The sequence below is a fragment of the Dermacentor andersoni genome, chromosome 7 (assembly GCF_023375885.2).
Source record: "Dermacentor andersoni chromosome 7, qqDerAnde1_hic_scaffold, whole genome shotgun sequence".
In the NCBI taxonomy this organism is placed as follows: domain Eukaryota; kingdom Metazoa; phylum Arthropoda; class Arachnida; order Ixodida; family Ixodidae; genus Dermacentor; species Dermacentor andersoni.
The window spans coordinates 35,928,099-35,951,146 of NC_092820.1; positions in this window are offsets into that span (position 1 = coordinate 35,928,099).

Here is a 23,048-nt window from a genome sequence, read left to right on the forward strand (position 1 = left end):
CACTAGGCACGCTTGATATTGTGATAGCAGCTGAATTATGAAGTTCAATGCACTGTGCCTATGAACATGCTAAAGAATGCGAAGCGGTGAACCGCTTCTTTTCATAGACTGGCAGCGAAGCTGAAAACGGTTCAGGTAATGAGTGGAACCGTGGACTGTGGAAAATATAGATCTGCGAGATAGCCACTTATAGCGTCCAACATCCTACACCCACTAATGATAGGTAGCACTACGCTTGCAGCTAGATGAAAGTGCACCAGAAAAACGTTTATTGGACATATTTTGAAAACCTGTCAGTTTAATGCGCACTATTTGGTAATTCCGGTCGGTAGAATGAACAAGTGGACAGAAAATGAAGCACTTTTCGGCCACAAAATGCTGGTACTTGTGCTATTGTTCGCTCTAAACTGATGGCTCATGCCAAAACAGGCGACACGAACCAGAGAATCAAATATGGTGGATATAGAAAGTAACGGTAATCTTTCGCTTAACCAACTCTGCAACTCTGCCTGCCTTAGAAACGTGACTATAGCTGGCCTGTGAAGAACTCTAGGCAAATTTTTCCTCGCATTTCTGCATGATGCTAGCAGGATATTATATATCGCCATACCTGTGACACTTACTTACATATTAGTTACTATTATTTGTCTTACTTTTTGATTTTTACCTGCATATTGTTTTTTGTCTGGAAATGTAAAATTCTTCCTTAATCAGAAGGAAGTATCCAGTTATTATCTATAATGTATTCATCTACCTTGCCACTGGTTTGTTCACAGACTCTGTGATGAGTGCCTTCGGAGCCAACACTAGAAGAAGGTGACGATGATGGCATGAGCAGTCGCATGAGCCCGAGGGGCAGTATGGGAACGATGACAGGATGAGAAGCAACGGAACCAGTAGCGGAAGAAGAATACGATTACGAAGTCGCGAGCAGTGGCAATAGCTATTGTTGATGAGGATAGTTTTGATTGCACACAGGAAAATTTAATGGATCCCTTGTCAGACAGCTTCGATGTAACAAGTGTTCAATAAACCACTTCTCAAAACGGTGACCATCCATCTTTAAATGGTAATCGCCAACACGCTTATTGACCCAAAAGACGAGGTAGGTTACATTTAAGACCTCCAGACTGCATGCGTGGATCAAAATGAGGTGACCATGTATGCCAAAAGTAGCTCGAGTAGCCCTCATTCTTCCTTGAGGGAAACCGTCTTGCCGTGTCACAACATTGCCATCTTCCCACGTCTTTTCTTTTGTATGTCCCGCAGTTACTCGAGTCTCTTCTGAGTACACAGCTCCACAATGAAAATGGTGCGCACACATGGTTCATTCTGCAGAGTAGACGTTAGTGAAAGTATTCCAATTCACAAGAATTGGAATACTCACAAGAATTGGAATACTACTATGGTCTCAGTAGAGACTGGCAGTATTGTAAATAAAAATAAATTGACAGCGTCCAAAGGTGCAGAGAGCACACAATTCAAGTCATTACAGCCTCTTCAGCATTTCGTTGAAGGCTCCGCGAGCACTTGATACAGTCTGTCTTAGACGCTACTCAGCCCCGCCATATTCCACAGATTGACGCCTAATGAATGAGTACTTGGTGAACATACCCTTTATGTTCCACATCTCCTGCACTGTCCGCAAGGTACATTCTGTGCCACACGACGATGTCTTGCCTTACCAAGAGGGCAGAGTTCCGTTTTCTCTTGCGGAAGGTGAAGCCAATGTCGGTTACCAGTCAGCGCACAGTCCTTTAACTCACGCCTGGCTTCTGCATGTCGGGGTTAATTGACATATCCTTAGCTACTTTCGTTGACGTAGGCAGCTCGTGTTGCATGACATTTTGATGCAACTTGCCTCTCAAAGAACCAAGCGGGAAGTTGTCATACAGCTGCGTTTTTGTCCTTCCATTTTTCTCAATGCCTCTTCCACGCCTGAAGTTACGTCTTCTCTGCTTTGGAGATAGCAGCAGACCTCTTAGGGTCTCTTCGTTTTTCCTACTCACGGAACGTACACTCACACCGGTCAAGCGGGCTCAGTCCTTTTTGATTGTTGTGCGCCCCGAATTGGCGCGTGTGGTTGCAGCTGACACGCCGCATTCAATTTGCACTGTCTGCTCACACAATCATTTGTAGGTGAAGTTCGTCACAAGCTTCTGTGGCGAGTGGTTGAATGGGCCAGGAGGTGAGGAACTCTGACCTCAAGACATGGTCACCATTTTTCCTTTCAGGTGCCCGTAAAAAGTGAGTCGTTCTCACACGTCAAAAAACGCGAAATGAAAAATCATGAACTTAAAAAATATAAATACATCCCTGGTGTGTCATGCGTCCTCATCTAGCCTAACCTTTTAAGGCTGATAAATCACCTCCGCCTAAGCTTGGGGCCACGGCAGGGCAGCGCAACAACAATTTCGTAGGTACACTCACTAATTTGCAAAGCCAATCTTGACAATTTCCAAAGGAGCTTAGCGCCACTATTGGATACAGTACAAAGATTTGTTCTAGCAACAAATGTGTCGCTTGATAACATGACCACGTAATTCGCCGAAGGTAAACGTCAGGGAGACTTGGCACAGTCAGTTAAAGCTTATAAAGCTACTAAAGCATACGAACTACCGTCGGCTACCCCAGCACCTCGCCCTACACAGGCACCATCCCAAGTTGCGCTCTCTCACGCAAAGCCACATGCGCAGCTATACGCACTTCCTCCTGATGACGCAACGCAATAACTACATGATTTGTCAATGGAACTACCGGGGGCTCCGCCGCATGAGAGGGAACCTCCAGCAGTTCTTTGAAAGCACAGCCACTCTCGATATTATTCCCCTGTAAGAGGTCATGGGAGAAGCGAAGCTAGCCTGCTGCAAATGTTATAGCTCCACAAACGCTAGGTATAGTCCTCGCATAGTTATATTACTTTGTCGCAACCATCCGGTATTGCAACACAGCTTTCACGAGTAAATGGGTATAGTACATGTTTTGTTATAACTCCATCAACGTAAAAGAGGCGTCTCGCGTGCCTTTGTCCTAAATATATATAGTCGCCTAAAATCTCGTGCTCACCGCTTTCGCACACTCTTCGCCAAGACACTACTCGGTTGGTACACCACAAGAGCCTCGTGATCGAGAGTGAATTTATTTCTTCCCTCATAGGCTGGGTGTACCTAACGTCTACAACCAAAGGCAAAGACCCCTTGTTAGATGCACAATAAGACCGCCTTACTTTAACTACAGTCCAGAGCTATCCCACTCGCATAGGTACAATAACAACGAGGGTCACAACTACAGACCTTACCTTTATTCACGATATTCCACAGCCCTAAGTACGTGGAAGAGCTTCAAATGTTGAACAATGAGCTTACGCGTCTCGACAGCCCACCGTTGTCGGAGGACGTTATTTTAGGCTCTTGGCCAGACGCTCAATCAAGCTTCAATGTCACCCAGGCGTTGCTGAACTTTTTGAAAAGTACGGGCTTGGACTGTAGGCTTTGAGCAGGCGAAATTGCTTGCCATATGTTTCACATCGTCCTTCTCTCGTCATTGTCACCCGTCATGCGGCTGTTTCTTTCATCTTTCTTCCCTCTTCCCTTTTCCCCAAAGCTTAGTAGCTAGCTAGAGAAAGATACCTCAGGCCGACCTCTCTGCATTTCGTATCATTAAACTTCTCTCTATTTAAAAATGACACCTTAAGAAGGGACTACTGCATCATCCAATCACGGCTACAAGCAGGCCCAACTAAACCTGTAGGCAAAAAAATGACGCTTCTCTAAATGGGACAGATTGCGTGCATACAGAGACCAAATCGCTATTGCTCATACAGATAATCTAGAAGAATGCGCCTCGACAATAATTGGAGACCTCTCCGCTGTCATGGAGGAGGTTCCCGAGTCTGCCGAATTGTAGGTAGTGGATTCTCATCTTCTCCACTTATAGCAGGCTCACCGCAGAATTCAGAACAGATGGTGCAATCAGCGACTAAATAAAAGAAACTGATGATTAGGGCTGGACAGTTCGCCAACAAATCGCTGCATATGTTCAAAAGCTGGTCTCCCTACAGAGGGATCAAATTTGCAATGATATGCTAGGGCAGCTTAGCCTCTCTCGTATTTGGAAGCTTCTACGGTACTTTCTAGAACCGCCTAATCTCCTTCGCATAGCTCAGCTATTTCAAGGCAGCCATGCTGACCTAATACAATCCCTCCAGATCACATACATAGCTTCCCACCTATCGAAAGTTTACCCCGACTACACAGGCCACGTAAATCCCTCAATGTATGCTCCCATCATTAAAGCAGAATTGAGGGCCGCGGTGCTTCAGTTAAATGCCAAATCTTCTCCAGGAGCAGATCAAATTCCTTATAAAGCTCTAAAAATTTAGGCGATACCTCCATTAAGGCTATAACGGAACACAATAACACATGTTGAGAGAAGGCAATGCTCCCACAGCAATAGAAACAAGCCACGATGATCTTCACACCCAAACCAGGCAAAGCCTTACGTTCACAGAACCTCCGCCCCATCTCGCTAATCTCTTGCTTATGAAAGTTAATGCAGCATGTCGTTCTTAAGAGACTCGACAGCCTTGTCAAAGACAACAACCTGCTCCCCCCCCCCCCCTCCTTGATCGGGCTGCGCCTGGAACTCTCGACTCAAAGCGCTATGCTCCGTACTCAGCGTGACGTCCTGGATCCAATCTTGGCGGCGGGCACTAGGGCAAGCTTCGGGTTAGACTTGACAGCAGCCTTCAGTAATATTACCTGTACAGCTTTCCTACAATCGCTACATTTGAAAGGCGCGAGGCCATGCACTTACTCGAACACCATTTATTAAGGCAGTCGAGGGACCCTCCAAGGATCGGTTTTTGTCTCCCTTTAACTTAAATCTGCCCTTGAGAGCTTTACCACCTCTACTGCTCCCAGATGCGAGATCTAAAACATAGCATCTATACTGATGACGTCACCCTCTGGGTATCTAAAGGGAACGATGCACACTTACAAGAAATCCTACAGCACGCAGAGCAAATGTTAGACGTCTACGTCAGATCTAGAGGACTGGAATGCGTGCCACATAAATCACAGTTACTTCTACTTCGGGAGCAGCGCGGCAGTCGGGGTATTCCCAGCCCCCAAATGAAGATCACACTCTTATCCGGAGCGAAGCCGATCCCAGAAGTGCCTAAGATTAGGTCCATCAGATTTTATATACACAACAAAGGGCGCAATGCTGAAACGCTAAGCAGGTTCGAAAAGGTGGCACTACAAACACTAACACTCATAAAAAGGATTACTAACAAGCACACGGATATGGAGAAGGTGGACTCTCTCCGACTTGTTCAGGCCTCTGTGCTGAGCAGAATTACGTACTCTCTGCCAGACATGCGCTTAACGCAACCTGAGATGTCCAAGGTAGAGACACAAGTAGAAGATTCTCGCCCCAGGACTAATACGTCAGAGGATATGGTGGAGGCCCACTCACAGCGTAATATCAGAGGTCGCGAACTCCGGCCGGTCACTATATTTTCGCATAAGCCGGCATTCATTACACCACAACCTTAACCCCCAAAATCAATATATCCCCAATTGAAAGACCACGTCTCAAAAAGCTCCACACATCTCATATGAACCCGACCCATCACAGGGAAAGATGGGTGGAACGGGTACACCCGATTTCCAGCTAATCAGAAAAAATTGGACGAATGGGTTTTCGGTCGCAGTGGTCAACTATGCAAGGTAAACAATATGCGGAGCTTCCATCAAAGCTACTAACCCGGTGGAGGCGGAACAGGCGGCCGTCACCTCGGCCATAACCACTACTCCGAACGTTTTCTTTATCAACGCCTCTAAATCCACTATTTGCAATTCTATTAAAGGGCGCAGTTCCCAACTACCTAATCAAATAAATATAGCACTGTCCAAATTCCTTGCGCCCCAGCCCCCTCCTCACTCCCCGGCAATGAGGTGGCATACCAACAGGCTCAAGATTTCCCCTCCCGAGCCCACAGCTCAAGCCAGGTCAGAATGTAGAATGAGGAGATAGATGAATTTGGCTGGTCGACACGAGACCGTAAGGTGACGTATAATGAAATTGCGCAGTATTATACAATAGCCAAAGCTTAATACCCTCCAGTTCAATGATCAATAACCAAACGGCCGGAGTTCAACTGGAGGCAGCTCCAGACAGACTCCTTCCCAACACCAATTCTGTATTCATACATTAATCCAGCTGCCTTTACTCCCCAGTGCAACCTGTGCAGAGATTCCCAAGCCGACCTCTTCCATAGAGTGTGAGGCTGTCCGAATATACGTATCCACGGTAGTCCACAGGGTTTGAAAATTAGCGCGACGCAGCAGTGGCAGGCGACACTGCTCAGCTGCGGCCCAGGTGAGCAGGTCTAGGTGATGGGGCGGGCAGAGGCCGCCGCCAGGGAGCGGGGGCTCCAGGCCGAGTAACGGCAATCACCTCCCGCAACTGAAGAAACCATCCGCCTCTTCTCTCACATAAATGTTCTGTCCTCCTTCCTGCAGAAAATAACGCTGCACTTTTTTACGGAAAGTGCTTTTAATTTTTTAGAAAACACCGGCGCAATTGTGCGACTACATTATTTAGCAATAGCCCTCGACTAAATGGCCTCTGTAGCTTCCCCTTCATTGCGAAGAAAAGCTGTCCGCGAGTATACATGACGATTTCCCTCCACTCCGTTCCAACGCGGAACCGTTGCCAGATGGGGCTAGGACTTGGCACCTTTGAAGGCGCCGCGTCCATGAGCTTCGTGTAGTGATCAACCCAGCATCATTCGTTACATTGACCCCGGTCCCCCCCCCCCCCCCCCTCAACCCTGGTTGATTGGGCGGGGGGCTTTGTTTCGGGCCAACGGGCCTTGCCGTACACGGGGATTGTTGTGGTGCAGCAACACAAAGTTACTGCACTCAACACAAAAACAGCCATGTCGGTCTTACAGGACACAAGCCTGACTGACCCTCGGACTGCCTTGACGCGAAAGAGGCCTAAGTATACAACCGTGGAGAGCACCAAAGCCGTCCGTGGAGCAGCGCGACCACTTAGGGTGCGTTACCAGTGGTTCCAGCTCTGGGTTACACTGAGCCGAACAAAACCCCGTAGATTGGCTGGCTACACCGCCGAGTGGAGCGACCTTAGCAGCATGCATCATAACTTAATGGATAGCTTTCCACCTGACTCATCAAAAATCACGGCAGGACGAGCCCACACTTCGAGAAACTTCCTGCCCAAGCGGTGCGGCTCCCGGGTGAGATGGAACCAAACCTCCTCCCTTGCTTTCGCAAGCAGTTCGTGAAGGCCCGGTGCCCGGCCCCCAAGAACTACATCGCGGCGTGCCAACCAAAGTTGGTAGGAGCACGCGGCCAGAAGAAGCACGAACTGGTTGATCGCCTGATTAGACAAAGGGTGCAAAAATCGAACTGTCTGACGAGGAACACCCGGGAGATTAAAAAGACTTGCAATCCTTCCGAGAAGAGCTGCAGGAAGGAAACATTGCGTAAAGGCATGAACCGAGTCCTCCCGAGCGCTGCAGAACGGGCACACTCCACGTGCCGGGACGGCTGTGAAGGGCCGGTAGCCCAACGGCAGGCACCCTCGTGCCAGGCGGTACATGAACGTAGCTCGCCTAGCGTCGAGGAAACTGGCCGTGATGAGCTTCCAGTTTGGCCTGTGAACGGACAGGTCATACATTTGGCAACGTGGCGGGAGACCTGGGGTGAGGATATCTACTGATTCTTGGAGTGTTGTTGAAACTACGTCGATGTCGGGGCGAACCATGCGGAGGCTTACCAAAGAGTTGGCAGCCGCCGCATAAATGGTGGGCGGGGAACCTGAGCGAGGAACACAGTGGGAAAATGTGCTCTGTGTAAACAAGCGGAGTCGGGTGCCAAGGAAAAATGAGGTAAAGCTTCGAGTCAGGAGCGTATCCAAGTTAAGAGAGACCTGGGTCTATCTGACGTGTAGCACAGCAGCCACGATGCCTAGGTCGGGAATTCTGAGTCCTCCCTTATCCCTGGGCAACTTGAGCAGCCGCCTAGCTACGCATCCATTTTTACCCTTGCAGAGGAAGCGAAAGAGAACCCTCTCCAAGGTGTGCTTGGTTCGGGTTGGAATAGGAAACACACACGCCACATACGTCAGGAAGGAAAACATAAGTGAGCGCAGGATTGTCGCTTGAGCAATCGATGGGCATGACAACGCGCTGAATTCCTGAATGCTGGTTTCAAGCTTCTCCTTAGCATGTTGCCAGTTTTCAGGAGAGAGACCATCTGGTTCGAAGTGGAAGCCTAGAATACGCAGCCGCGTTTTCACGGGGAGACCATTAACGGGCTGCGTACTGGACGGAGTGGAGTTCAAGTAAATGGCTGCACTTCTCGACCTATTCAACCTTTCAACTCTCGCCTTGCAGTAACTGTCCATGACCTCCAAGACGCCTCAAGCTGATGCCTTGTCCGGGACGTCAATGTACAAGGCATCTGCCCACGCAAAAAGTGCAACCGGAGGGGAACCTGGTAGGAGGAGGAACCTGCCAATTCAACTCTCACGGAAGCTCTGCAGACGCGGTTCAATAGCGAGTACGTAGAGGACAGGTGAGAGAGGGTCCGCCTGCCGTACACCACGTCCCAGAATGAACGCCTCCGAGACGCGGTCCCGTATAACAGCAGAAGTCGGTCGAGAATACAAAGCTTGGACCATCTGCCGAAAACCCACGCTAAAACCAGCCTCTTCCAGAACACGGAAAATGTACAGTCGACCAAAAAAGATTACGGACCACGGGGTCTCAGAAAATGCTAAATATACAAGCAGCCTTTAAAAGTAGCCAGTAAAACCGTACATCACAAGGTGGTCCGCATATACCAGTAAAGGCTGGAAATGGGAATACCAGGCTGCATTTGGAGGCTGCGGAGATATTCTGCCTTTTTCAGGTCTCTTGGTCCGTAAACTTTTTTGGTCGACTGTACCTATGGCTAATCATGTTGAAAGCCTTTTCCTGATCGAAAAAGCAAAGAATACCTGAAAGTTTCCTGGTATTTGCCCACAGGAAAAGGTCCCTCAATGTTAAACATGCTTGGTTTGGACCCAAAACAGTGCTGAGCATTGGTGTGAGTCGCAGACATAGGCACTTTGCAATGAGCTTATAATTCCAGTTCCGAAGCGTGATTGAACGCCATGCTCTCACATCGGAGCTCCCCGACTCGTCCTTACAGAGTGATACACAAAAAGAACCTCAATCGCGGTGACGGCCTATGGAGCCAAATATTGATCCATACGTTTGTAGGAGTCTCGTTTTAGCATCAGCAAGGCCACTAGCTTACCCTGCCAAATTTTTAAAGCTTCAGTCCTCTGAACTGCCATTATATCTCTATTTTGAAGCAACGTGAAAATACTTCGCATGTAGCAGCGAACCTTATTTTAAAACTTGGATAACATGTTATCACAGTCTACTCTACTGACAAATATCACTGGTCACTTTCTAACCGTTCCTCGAGATTGTATTGTTCGCCTTTGTTAGCGTAAACATTCTTCGGACAAGGTACTCGCTCTTTTACCCTTCTGACAAGAGCATCCCTAACGACACCGTTAACCGCAGTTCGCTCTGTAACACAGCAGACGAAACGATGGTTAGCCGGCTAACCACTGTCACTGTCACCGCGGTTGCCGTTAACCGGGCAGTTGCACATGAGGCAAGCCGGAGGTTAGCATCCTAACCACGTTTGACAGCTTGGCAGCCTCTGTTGAGTGGAGCCGTCGGCTCGATAACCGAGACCTCAGATTGCAGATCTATAATCAAGCAAAACTCTTTCTTGGGCTAGTTGGTTCATGCTTGAAGTAATAAAGGCAAGGCGCAGAATACCAGGACTCACGAAGAAGAACACAAACGACAGGACCGGCGCCGGTCCTGTCGTTTGTGTTCTTCAGGCAGATCTATCGTCGGCGGAATGCAGTCCTCGCAGCCTGCTTCCGAAAAGCGCGTCAGCTTGCCTAACGTGAAACCGGCGGTGCTGATACCAATATGGGAGGACAGTGTTCACGCACAGTTCTAGCACAATCTGAATGCCCGCCTTTACGCCTTACAAATTCTCAATAGTGGCTATTTATTCTTGTCAACCGCAAGAAGTACTCGAGCTAAACAGAGCTAACGCCGTAAAGAATACAAACTTTATTGCGATAATTTCAGTTATGGATTTTTTGTGAGCACAGTAAAGGAATGAAACATGTTCTCCGATGATCTTGAGGACTGCCTGCCCACCCAATATTGTGAGCTATTGCGAGCCTCTGTAAGCTATCTGATTAGATTTACTGTTTCTCGAATGATCGATTCTAACATACCGTTAATGCTCATTGCCACGTAACCTTATTGTTGCCGCAAGTGTCATTAACCTTTCTTTTTATCGAATGAGAGTTAATTTTTCTTCTTTAACTGTATTCCTACAGTTGGTTGCATAGTGCTTGATAACTTTCACGGATGATTGTTTAGGTCCTCTGTAGTACTTGGCTGTTTATACATGAAACACCATGTAACGTGTTTCGATAACCTCTCTTGATTTTGTACTAATTTAATATTTATGCAGACCCGACGCATATCTTTCAATTTATCGGATGCAGGAAAACGAAATGCATAAACCTTACCATTTTCTTGCCCTGTCTTTGCCATAAAGAAACCTGACACGCGCACTTGTGTTGTGGAACGCGACAAACGCCGCGATTATCTCCAAGAGTTAGTTTGCCTTGGCACGACAAAACTGTACGAGTGACTGCGGCCTAATGGTTAAGTGTAGGGATACTGTGCTCTTGAACCGATGTCCATATAGCCCATAATTATTTTTTTACAGCGTAGCAGTTTATGGCTACGCTTCCGTGCATTTTACAGCGAAGCAGTTTATACGGATCCTGTGGCGTCGTGGTCGGAGTTCGCTAAAGCGATGACCATCAGCAATGGCTCGAGTGTCGTCTTCACAGCTGGCTCCGTTGCCGCTGGTCTTTCCAGCGCAGAATTTTAGTTTTCGCATCCTTTCTAATGGGGAGGCGGCGTTTATGGGTTTATGAGCCATTTATTGCTTTACGTGATGCACAAATGTAATTTTGAAGCAATTTAATATTGAAAAATCGCAAGCGACTATGCCGAGCGGATGCTGCTAACCACGCCACCGAGCAAACTAATGACATCTAACGCAAGCCACAACGGCGGACTGCGGGCATACCATCGCGTACCAGTGGTGTGCCTTGCGTCCGAGATACGGAGCTTTGGATTAGTGTGGCCGCACATCCCATCCTGGCTACAACTATGGGAAGATCCCTGGTAGTGCGTACTCCTGAGCAAGAAGTGGCCTACCGTGGGCATCAACGAGAGTTCGCTTCAGAATGGGTTCCGTCTCTAAGGCCACTGACGCAAAAAACACACAAAAAAGGAAGCACTCCTAAAGCGTTTTCACCAAGCGAAGCATGGACCAGCGAAAATGAGGTGAAAGAATGGTGAAACAAAAGATGTACAATCTAGACTGGTTGCGAAGTTTGACTTCCAAGGTCTACCACTCGGTATAACTCGCACAGCTTCGCTATTCGAGCATCTTGACGGTCTGGAAGGGACGCTGATGTTTTTGTTCTGCGTGAACAAAAAGTATAATCATCATCACCAATGGTCCATCACCATCATCAAGTGGCCTTAAGGCTAGGGCGCCCGCAGAACATGTAGTGGAACGCTGGTGTTGAGTACATTGGAAGTAGCGGGGGCGGATTTCTGGAACTGCGTCCTCCCAGTGGATACTCCCATTTCGCCTGCTCCTTAAGTGCTGACTGGCTTAGTTTCGGTACGTCAGGGAAGCATCCAGTTAGTCTTCTCGCTGGTACACCTCGAGCCAATTATCAGCGGCTGAAATGGACATCCATTGAATGTACTATCCTGAGCAATATGAGCGGGAACAAAGGAGCGCGTGTCAGATAGCCTCGAACCCTGCCATGGGCAATACGTTGTGGTCGCTGTTGGAAAGAAATTGGAAAGGATGACGCTGTTCTATTGACTGTTGGCACTCCCACTATCCATCTTTTTATAGAAAGTGTGGAACTTCGCCTCGGCAGCGCACATTGATAAAGCTATATGACGTTGCGGTCACTGATAACTTTCTGCACCGAAGCGCGGCCAATAGCTGCACCGTTTTGAAGCGTAAACATTCGGCAGCTACTTCCCTGGCAAATATGTCCGCCTGTCTGGAACGCGTGACGCGATGCGCTCCATTTGCGCTCCACCTTCATTTCAATTCCTGCATTCCCACCACAAGCGGCGACTGGAACCACCTTCTCGCTTCCGTTTTTTCAATCGTCAACGCCAACGAATTGAAAAACGCCTGTTTTAACAACTTGCTGTTACCCTAATATGCTGCTAATATGCATATTCGTTTGTGTTTTGATATCTTCGACTTCTCTGTGTAATGCCTCCGCCATGGGAGAAAATAAATGAAATGAAATAATATATAAATCAAGTCGTATGGGGAATGCTTCGCGTTAAACGCTGGAACGGGCACGTAAGAGCTTCGCCATCAGAAAAAAAGGACGATTAAAAAAAGTACTCTCTCAGTGACTGTGCACTTAACCATCTTATCGGCTATCGGTGGCCAGTGAAATGCCATGAGCTGCTGTTTTCGGCAAACGCAGGCACGGTGGGAGAGCCAAAAGTAAGCGGAAGAGCGTCCCTCTTTCCTTTCTGTTTCGCCATGCCGTAAAGATTAGATGGGCCCCATCTTCGCCACACTTAAGCTCCAAGAGAGTAAACATGTCGCAAGGTACCGGGAACGGTGGCTGAGAAACGCCATGTAATGAGTTTAAGGACTTGCTCACGCACTGTTTATATTAACTCAAACTGACACTTCTGAAATGTCACTTGCTCATTACGTTACAAATTGAACTATCGGGTTTTATATAGGGGAAAACCCTTCTGATTTCAAGGCACGCTATAATGGTGAAGCCTGGAATAACTTTATCAATGTCGCATTATTTACCGCGCACCTAAATCCAAGTACACAAGCGTATTTTATTTTTATTTTGTTGCATTGTGTTTCTATGAAAATTCACGCGCAGTGGCCGTGATTGAACAGGTGACCTTAAGCACTGACCTTAGACATAAAGCTACTCGGGGGGTATCACGCAAGAAGCTCACGCAAGAAGCCATAGAAGTATCACGCAAGAAGCCATAGAGTTAATATGACCAAACTCTAAAGGAAAAAGCTTCTTAGAGCGCCCGTGCATTGAAATCGGCAACTGCAAGGACGCCGCCATGTTCCTACTCTGCGCAGCCGCACAAGCGCAGACGACGAGGTACAATTCAGACGAGACCCGCCGCCGACGCGGCACGGAGCCTCCCTCAGTCCGGATGGATGATTTAGTTCAGGCATGTCCAAACGCACGCTTTAACGCACCTTAAATATTAGCTGAAGATATTATAAATGGCCATCTGATCTTCCTGAAAAATATGCGGAATGACCTTAACACGTCGTCGATACGTACTTGCTACCTGTAAATGCTAGTTTTCGAATCATATATTGATTAGTTTTAGCGTGACAAATTTGAGTTGCATAGAAACATGGCAGTGTCTTTACGGTTGTCAGGTTTTTAGCCTAGATTTACTCTAATGCCTTTAGCTGTAAAACCGTTGTGATGTCGGGGACCTGTTTTCGCTGTGGAATGCTGTGGTTGCATGATGCATCGGCTCCGTCTTTTTTCGTGTGCTGTGTGCAAATTTTGGCTCAACTCTCGCGATTTTTGAACCACTGGTGAATTAAGTGACCAGCTGTCCAACGACATCTTTTCAGCGGAAATCAGACCTGTCATCTTCAGTTCATAGCCGATTATTCGAGACATCCGAACCCCCGTGCCCCTGCCGCGCAACGCCGGCAGCGTGCGTCGGCGGTAGCAGCTACAGCAGCCATGACTCAAGACGGCGTCGTCGACAGCGTCGACTTGACTCCGGAAGAGATCCCGGATTGGCGCGAGAAATTCATTTTCTCAGACACCAAGAAGCTTTCGCCTACCTCCCCCAGGACCCTCAAAACTCCACCGCAAGTAAGCCACATTCTGCCTCGTCCTCCTCCACTTCCAGCCGCAGAATAGACAATTATTCGTGTACACGGTGGAGTCAACTGCGCCAACATATATCCAGTCTCTCTCTGCCGCATCCTCATCAAGTCGACTGGTCTTTCCACGGCTGCAGCATCGCTAGATCGTATCCGGGCCAACGAGATTAACAACACAATCATCATAAGCACTCCCTGCATGGACAGGGCTGATCGATATTTGAAGATCGCCACCCTCACCATCATGGGCAAGAGCTACCAAGTCTCCACGCACGTGGCAGACCCCGAAAATTCGTGTAGGGGTAACATCAAACTGCCGGCCTTACTGGTAGAAGGCAACGTGTTGGCTAATCTTCGAGAGTCCAATCCAGCAACGAACATCTTAGCTGCTCGAAGAATGGGGTCTACAGACTCCATCCTGGTCCCTTTTGAAGGCTCAAAGGTCCCCTTCTACATTGACTACCTCCGCACAGACCTCCGCTGCCGTTCATATTGTCACGTGGTAGTGACGCCAAAGAACACAGTAGCAGTACTGTGAAAGACAAAACTAGCTTTTATTGGGCGAACCTGTGCCCACAAAACAGGCTACACTTAAAGCACAACGATAGCGGCGAACACAGTCGGCGATCGTCGAAAATCTGATCAGCGCGTCAAGCGCGTCGGCTTTTATAGAGCAGTCGTCGAATGTTCCAGACTAATCGTCTGGACCCGCGTGCCTTCCACAAAGTTCTACACCATTCGCGATACACGGTGAAATTAGATAACACAAGGTTCGGCGACAACAGACAGCCGGGTAGAAGCATCGATAACTTTCCAGTAACGTCGGATACATGCAGGCGCGTCCGTCGCTGTGCGATTACAGTTGGTAAGCGGCGAAACGTGGTCGCCCGATAAAGATAAGTACACGTGTCAATACCCCCCTCTTAAAAAAAGCATCGACCCGATGCTGCAAACAAACGAAGTTAATAAACAAAAGCACTCGTAGCAAAGAAAAAAAAATGACTAAGTTCGTCAGCGTCCGTAAAAGGGTTTAAGGCGCACCACGTGGACCACTTCAGATCGTGTGCGGCGCCGCTGTGAATGCGAAATGCCGTCTGGCACGACCTCATAGTCCAGAGCGCCAATACGTCGGATGACCTTGTAGGGTCCGAAATAGCGTCGGAGTAGTTTCTCACTGAGTCCTCGTCGGCGTATCGGGGTCCATACCCAAACACGGTCGCCGGGCTGGTACTCGACGAAGCGTCGTCGGAGGTTGTAGTGTCGGCTGTCGGTCCTCTGCTGGCTCTTGATTCGCAGGCGGGCGAGCTGTCGGGCTTCTTCGGCGCGCTGGAGATAGCTAGCGACGTCAACATTCTCTTCGTCAGTGACGTGCGGCAGCATGGCGTCGAGCGTCGTCGTCGGGTTCCTGCCGTAGACCAGCTTGAACGGCGTGATCTGTGCTGTTTCTTGCACCGCCGTGTTGTACGCAAAGGTTACGTACGGCAGGACCGCGTCCCACGTCTTGTGTTCGACGTCGACGTACATTGCTAGCATGTCGGCGAGGGTCTTGTTTAGGCGCTCCGTAAGACCATTCGTCTGCGGATGGTAGGCAGTTGTCCTCCTGTGGCTTGTCTGGCTGTACTGCAGAATGGCTTGGGTGAGCTCTGCTGTAAAAGCCGTTCCTCTGTCGGTGATGAGGACTTCTGGGGCACCATGTCGCAGCAGGATGTTTTCGACGCAAAATTTCGCCACTTCGGCTGCGCTGCCTTTTGGTAGAGCTTTAGTTTCAGCAAAGCGGGTGAGATAGTCCGTCGCCACGACGATCCACTTATTCCCGGATGTTGACATCGGAAACGGCGCAAACAAATCCATCCCAATCTGCTGGAATGGTCGGCGAGGAGGTTCGATCGGCTGTAGTAATCCTGCTGGCCTTGTCGGTGGTGTCTTGCGTCGTTGACAATCTCGGCATGTCTTGACGTAACGGGCGACGTCGGCGATCAGACGCGGCCAGTAATACCTTTCCTGTATTCTCGACAGCGTCCGGGAGAATCCGAGGTGCCCAGCGGTTGGATCGTCGTGTAGGGCGTGCAGTATCTCTGGACGCAGCGCTGACGGTACAACAAGAAGGTAGCTGGCGCGGACTGGTGAGAAGTTCTTCTTCACGAGTAGACTGTTTTGAAGCGTGAAGGAAGATAATCCGCGCTTAAATGCCCTGGGGACAATGTCGGTGTGCCCTTCCAAATAATCGATGAGGCCTTTAAGCTGCGGGTCCGCTCGTTGTTGTCTTCCGCGCTTATTATTCCAAGGAAGGCGTCGTCATCCTCGTCATCTTGCGGCGGCGGGTCAATGGGGGCGCGTGATAGGCAATCGGCGTCTGAGTGTTTTCGTCCGGACTTGTATGTTACAGTGATGTCGTATTCTTGTAGTCTGAGGCTCCACCGTGCCAGCCGTCCTGAGGGATCCTTTAAATTCGCTAGCCAACACAAGGCGTGATGGTCGCTGACGACTTTGAATGGCCTGCCATATAGGTAAGGGCGAAATTTCGCTGTAGCCCAAACGATGGCGAGGCATTCCTTTTCGGTTGTAGAATAATTGCCTTCCGCTTTTGACAACGACCGGCTAGCGTAAGCTATCACGTGTTCATGTCCATCTTTTCTCTGGACTAGGACGGCACCGAGGCCTAGGCTACTGGCGTCAGTGTGGATTTCGGTATCGGCGTGCTCGTCGAAGTGCGCAAGTACGGGCGGCGACTGCATGCGTCGTTTGAGTTCTTGAAATGCGTCGGCCTGCGGCGTTTCCCACTTGAACTCGACGTCACATTTAGTTAGCTGCGTCAGCGGCTCTGCGATGCGTGAAAAGTTCTTGACAAATCGCCTGTAGTAGGCACACATGCCAAGAAATCTGCGCACTGCCTTCTTGTCGATGGGCCGTGGGAACTTTGCTATGGCAGCTGTCTTCTGCGGGTCGGGGCGGACTCCAGATTTGCTGATGACATGGCCTAAAAATAGAAGCTCCTCGTAAGCGAAGCGGCACTTTTCCGGCTTCAGAGTAAGTCCTGATGACCTGATGGCCTCTAGTACTGTTTCAAGCCGCCTAAGGTGAACGTCGAAATTTCCGGCGAAGACGACGACGTCATCCAAGTATACGAGACAGGTCTGCCACTTCAATCCTGCTAAAACCGTGTCCATCACGCGCTGGAACGTTGCTGGCGCCGAGCACAGTCCGAATGGCATAACCTTGAACTCGTAGAGGCCGTCCGGGGTGATGAAGGCGGTCTTTTCGCGATCTCTTTCGTCGACTTCTATTTGCCAATAGCCAGACTTGAGGTCCATCGACGAGAAGTATTTAGCGTTGCAGAGCCGATCCAATGCGTCGTCTATCCGTGGGAGGGGGTATGCGTCCTTCTTCGTGATCTTGTTCAGACGACGATAATCGACGCAGAAACGTAGGGTTCCGTCCTTTTTCTTCACCAGGACAACCGGGGATGCCCACGGGCTTTTCGATGGCTGGATGATATCGTCGCGCAGCATTTCGTCGACTTGTTCCCTTATAGCTTCACGTTCTCGCGGCGAAACTCGGTAAGAGCTCTGACGGAGTGGTCGAGCGCACTCCTCGGTGATTATGCGATGCTTGGCGACTGGTGTTTGTCGAATCTTCGATGACGTCGAAAAGCAGCCTTTGTATCGTCGGAGCAGACTTCTGAGCATCTGTTGCTTAATCATAGGCAGATTTGGATTAATGTCGTAGTCTGGTTCGGGAACCATGGTCGTCGGGGTAGACGCGACGGAATCCGAGAGGATAAACGCATTACTTGTTTCCAGAATTTCCTCGATGTACGCGATCGTCGTGCCCTTGTTGATGTGCTTGAACTCCTGGCTGAAGTTTGTCAGCAACACTTCAGTTTTCCCTCCATGCAGTCGAGCGATCCCTCTTGCGACGCAAATTTCACGGTCTAGCAGTAGACGTTGGTCGCCTTCGATGACGCCTTCTACGTCAGCGGGTGTTTCGGTGCTGACCGAAATAACAATGCTGGAGCGAGGCGGGATGCTCACTTGATCTTCGAGCACACTCAAGGCGTGGTGACAACGAGGGCTCTCCGGCGGCATTGCTTTATCTTCCGACAGCGTTATTGACTTCGACTTCAGGTTGATGATTGCGCCGTGGTGGTCCAGGAAGTCCATACCGAGAATGACGTCTCGTGAACACTGTTGGAGGATAACGAAGGTGGCAGGGTAAGTCCGGTCATGAATGGTTATTCTTGCCGTGCAGATCCCAGTCGGCGTGATGAGGTGTCCCCCAGCGGTGCGAATCTGAGGGCCTTCCCACGCGGTCTTAACTTTCTTCAACTGGGCGGCGATGTGTCCACTCATTACGGAGTAATCGGCCCCTGTGTCGACTAAGGCAGTGACTGCGTGGCCGTCGAGAAGTACGTCGAGGTCGGTTGTTCTTTGTCTGGCATTGCAGTTAGGTCTCGGCGTTGGATCACGGCTGCGTCGTGTTGAACTGAAGCTGGAACGTCGTGTTGTCAAGTCGTCTTTCGTCGTCGTATTCTCTGCTTCCAGACTTCGTCGGGACGGCGGCGTGTCGTTATGTCGTCGAGTTAGTTTCTTCAGAGTCTTCGTCGGCGGCGGAGGATCTTCGTCAGTTCGACGAACAGCAACCGCACCTCCATCGGTTGCTGCTTTTAGTTTTCCGGATATGGGCTCGCAGAGCGGCCCCGGGCTGGGCCGGTGCATGGTCGGCGCTGCGGCGACAGGTAGCGGCCTGGTGACGGCGAACGGGACGGTCGTCGAGGGTTCCACTGAGTGGCGGCGAGGTAGTCGGCGATATCGCGAGGTCGTTCGCCAATCTGTGGTCGCGGCGCGTTAACGGCGAACCCTCGGAGTCCCATCTCCTGGTATGGGCATCGGCGGTAGATGTGCCCGGCTTCTCCGCAGTGATAGCAAAGCGGGCGGTGGTCGGGGGCGCGCCAAACCTCAGTCTTCCTCGCGTAGGTGCGCTGGGCGACGGGTGGGCGTGCTGGCGGCGGCGGCGGTGGACGACGTATTTCCGGCGTTACAGGGCCCTGGCGTTGTCGCGGAGGGGGACCTTGACGGCGGGCGACGGCGGCGTATGTCATCGCTTGCGGCTGAGGCTGCGGCGATTCAGGGGCTACTCCGAGTTGCTGTTGGAGCTCTTCACGTGCGACGTCGGCAATCGAAGCCACTTGAGGCTGTGATGACGTGAACAGCTTCTGTTGCTCCTCCCGCACGACCGCTCGGATAGTCTCGCGCAGGTCGTCGGTGGCCAGTGACTGAACTCCGGCGTAGCTTGTTGAATTCGTGCGCCGGTTGAATTGCCGGTTCCGCATTTCCAGTGTCTTCTCGATGCTAGTGGCCTCGCGAAGAAACTCGTCGACAGTCTTCGGTGGGCTTCGTACCATACCGGCGAAAAGTTCCTCCTTTACACCACGCATCAGGAGCCGGACTTTCTTTTCCTCTGACATTTCCGGGTCGGCGTGGCGGAATAGGCGGCTCATTTCTTCTGTAAAAATCGCGGTCGTCTCATTAGGCAGCTGCACTCGGGTTTCTAGTAGTGCTTGGGCTCGTTCTCGGCGTACGACGCTTGTGAAGGTCTGCAGGAAGCCGCTTCGGAAAAGGTCCCACGTCGTCAAGGTGGCCTCTCGATTCTCGAACCACGTCCTGGCGGCGTCCTCCAAAGCGAAATAGACATGACGCAGTTTGTCATCGCCGTTCCAACTGTTAAATGCGGCGACCCTCTCATACGTCTCGAGCCAGGTTTCCGGGTCCTCGAATGTTGAACCGCGGAACGTTGGAGGCTCCCTGGGCTGCTGCAGCACGATGGGGGACGCTGGGGCTGCCATTGGGGTTTCCTTGGCCACAGTCTTCTTGGTCCTCTCAGGTAGAAGTCCGTGCTCCGGGGGCAGCTGTTGAAGACGGCGGCTTGCTCGATGTTCCGGGACGGCGCTGGTGCTGTCTTTGCGGTCTGGGCTTGGATTACGGCTTGTCGGGGGCGTCCGGTACATGGACGTAAAGCACCTCCACCAGATGTCACGTGGTAGTGACGCCAAAGAACACAGTAGCAGTACTGTGAAAGACAAAACTAGCTTTTATTGGGCGAACCTGTGCCCACAAAACAGGCTACACTTAAAGCACAAGGATAGCGGCGAACACAGTCGGCGATCGTCGAAAATCTGATCAGCGCGTCAAGCGCGTCGGCTTTTATAGAGCAGTCGTCGAATGTTCCAGACTAATCGTCTGGACCCGCGTGCCTTCCACAAAGTTCTACACCATTGGCGATACGCGGTGAAATTAGATAACACAAGGTTCGGCGACAACAGACAGCCGGGTAGAAGCATCGATAACTTTCCAGAAACGTCGGATACATGCAGGCGCGTCCGTCGCTGTGCGATTACAGTTGGTAAGCGGCGAAACGTGGTCGCCCGATAAAGATAAGTACACGTGTCAATATCGACAAAAAGTGGAGGCGTGTACTAAGTGCTGGCAGCTTGGTCATCGCCAAGACGTCTGACCCAATGTGACCATCTGTCTCTACCCAAAATGCGGCACGCCACATCCTCCTGAGAACCACAGCTGTACTTCCATTTGTATCATCTGCAACGGAACGCACGAGACTGGTTCCTCAAAGTGCAAACTTCGTTACAAACCACGGACACCACCCCCGGCACCTCCAGAGTCCAAATTGATACTTCTGGACAGGAACACTGTACAGGCCCCCAATCAATGCACTGGACAAGAGAAGCCGCAGAGCAGCTCTGGTCGCAAGAACACTGCCACAGCGGCGCAGCTCTCATTATCAAAGCAAGCTTGGCCTCCGCCGACTCTAGGCAACGAGGAGAGACCGCCCGTCAACAATACAAAGGTGTGCTGGGCAGGAGTAGTCTCCCACAATAGCAGCCCCTCACAACATGCTGAAAGCTCTCTCATCAATACTTGCTAAATCAGAACGAAATGCTTAAAAACAAAATCAAACAGCTCAAAGCAATGCTCCACCCTCCCCATCGAAATCACTGACACTCCTGCTGCTACTTCCGAACCACTGCCACAAACGATTGCGCCCACACTCACACGACCTCTGGCGGAACAAATGGACACTCTTGCATCAACTGCTACGACGCAAGCCGCAAATCCAACGCCGCCTTCATCATACACGCAGCCTCCACCCGCACAAAGGAAGAATGCCAAATAACAGAAACCGAGAATACCGTTGAAAACGCCATATTTGTCCTCACTGACCGCATGGATATTGTCACGTGGTGGTGACGTTGAATAACACACTAGCAATACTGTGAACGACAAAACAAACTTTTATTGGGCGAACCTGTGCCCACAAAACAGGCTACACTTATAGCACAGCGATAGCGGCGAACACACTCGGCGATCGTCGAAAATCTGATCAGCGGGTCAAGCGCGTCGGCTTTTATACAACAGTCGTCGAATGTTCCAGACTAATCGTTGGGACCCGCATGCCTTCCACAAAGTTCTACAACATTCGAGTCACGCGATGAAATCAGATAACACAAGGTTCGGCGACAACAGACAGCGGATAGAAGCATCGATAACTTTCCAGAAACTTCGGATACATGCAGACGCGTCCCGCGCTGTGCGATAACATTTGCTAGGCGGCGAAACATGGTTGCCTGTTAAATATAAGTACACGTGTCAATACCCTCCTCTTAAAAAAGCATCGACCCGATGCTGCATACAAATGAAAGCAATAAAGAAAAACACCCGTAGCAAAGAAAACAAAAATAAGGAAGTTCGTCAGCGTCCGTAAAAGGGTTTCAGACGCACCACGTGGACCACTTCAGATCGTGTGCGGCGCCGCTGTGAATGCGAAATTCTGTGTGGCACGACCTCATAGACCAGTGCGCCAATACGTCGGATGATCTTGTACGGCCCGAAATAGCGACGCAAAAGCTTCTCGCTCAGTCCTCGTCGGCGTATAGGGGTCCAAACCCAAACACGGTCACCGGGCTGGTACTCGACGAAGCATCGTCGGAGGTTGTAGTGTCGGCTGTCGGTCCTCTGCTGGCTCTTGATTCGCAGGCGGGCGAGCTGTCGGGCTTCTTCGGCGCGCTGGAGATAGCTAGCGACGTCAACATTCTCTTCGTCAGTTACGTGCGGCAGCATGGCGGCAAGTGTCGTCGTCGGGTTCCTGCCGTAAACCAGCTTAAACGGCGTGATCTGTGTTGTTTCTTGCACCACCGTGTTGTACGCAAAGGTTACGTACGGCAGGACCGCGTCCCACGTCTTGTGTTCGACGTCGACGTACATTGCGAGCATGTCGGCGAGTGTCTTGTTCAGGCGCTCCGTGAGACCATTCGTCTGCGGATGGTAGGCAGTTGTCCTCCTGTGGCTTGTCTGGCTGTACTGCAGAATGGCTTGGGTGAGCTCTGCTGTAAAAGCCGTTCCTCTGTCGGTGATGAGGACTTCTGGGGCATCATGTCGCAGCAGGATGTTCTCGACGAAAAATTTCGCCACTTCGGCTGCGCTGCGTTTTGGTAGAGCTTTAGTTTCAGCAAAGCTGGTGAGATAGTCCGTCGCCACGACAATCTACTTATTCGCGGATGTTGATACCGGAAACGGCCCCAACAATTCCATCCCAATCTGCTAAAAAGTCGGTAAGGAGGCTCCGTCGGCTGTAGTAATCCTGCTGGCCTTGTCGGTGGCGTCTTGCGTCGCTGACAGTCTCGGGATGTCTTGACGTAACGGGCGACGTCGGCGGTCAGACGCGGCCAGTAATACCTTTCCTGTATTCTCGACAGCGTCCGGGAGAATCCGAGGTGCCCAGCGGTTGGATCGTCGTGTAGGGCGTGCATTATTTCTGGACGCAGCGCTGATGGTACAAGAAGGTAGCTGGCGCGGACTGGTGAGAAGTACTTCTTCACGAGCAGGTTGTTTTGTAGCGTGAACGACGACAACCCACGCTTAAATGCCCTAGGGACAACATCGGTGTTTCCTT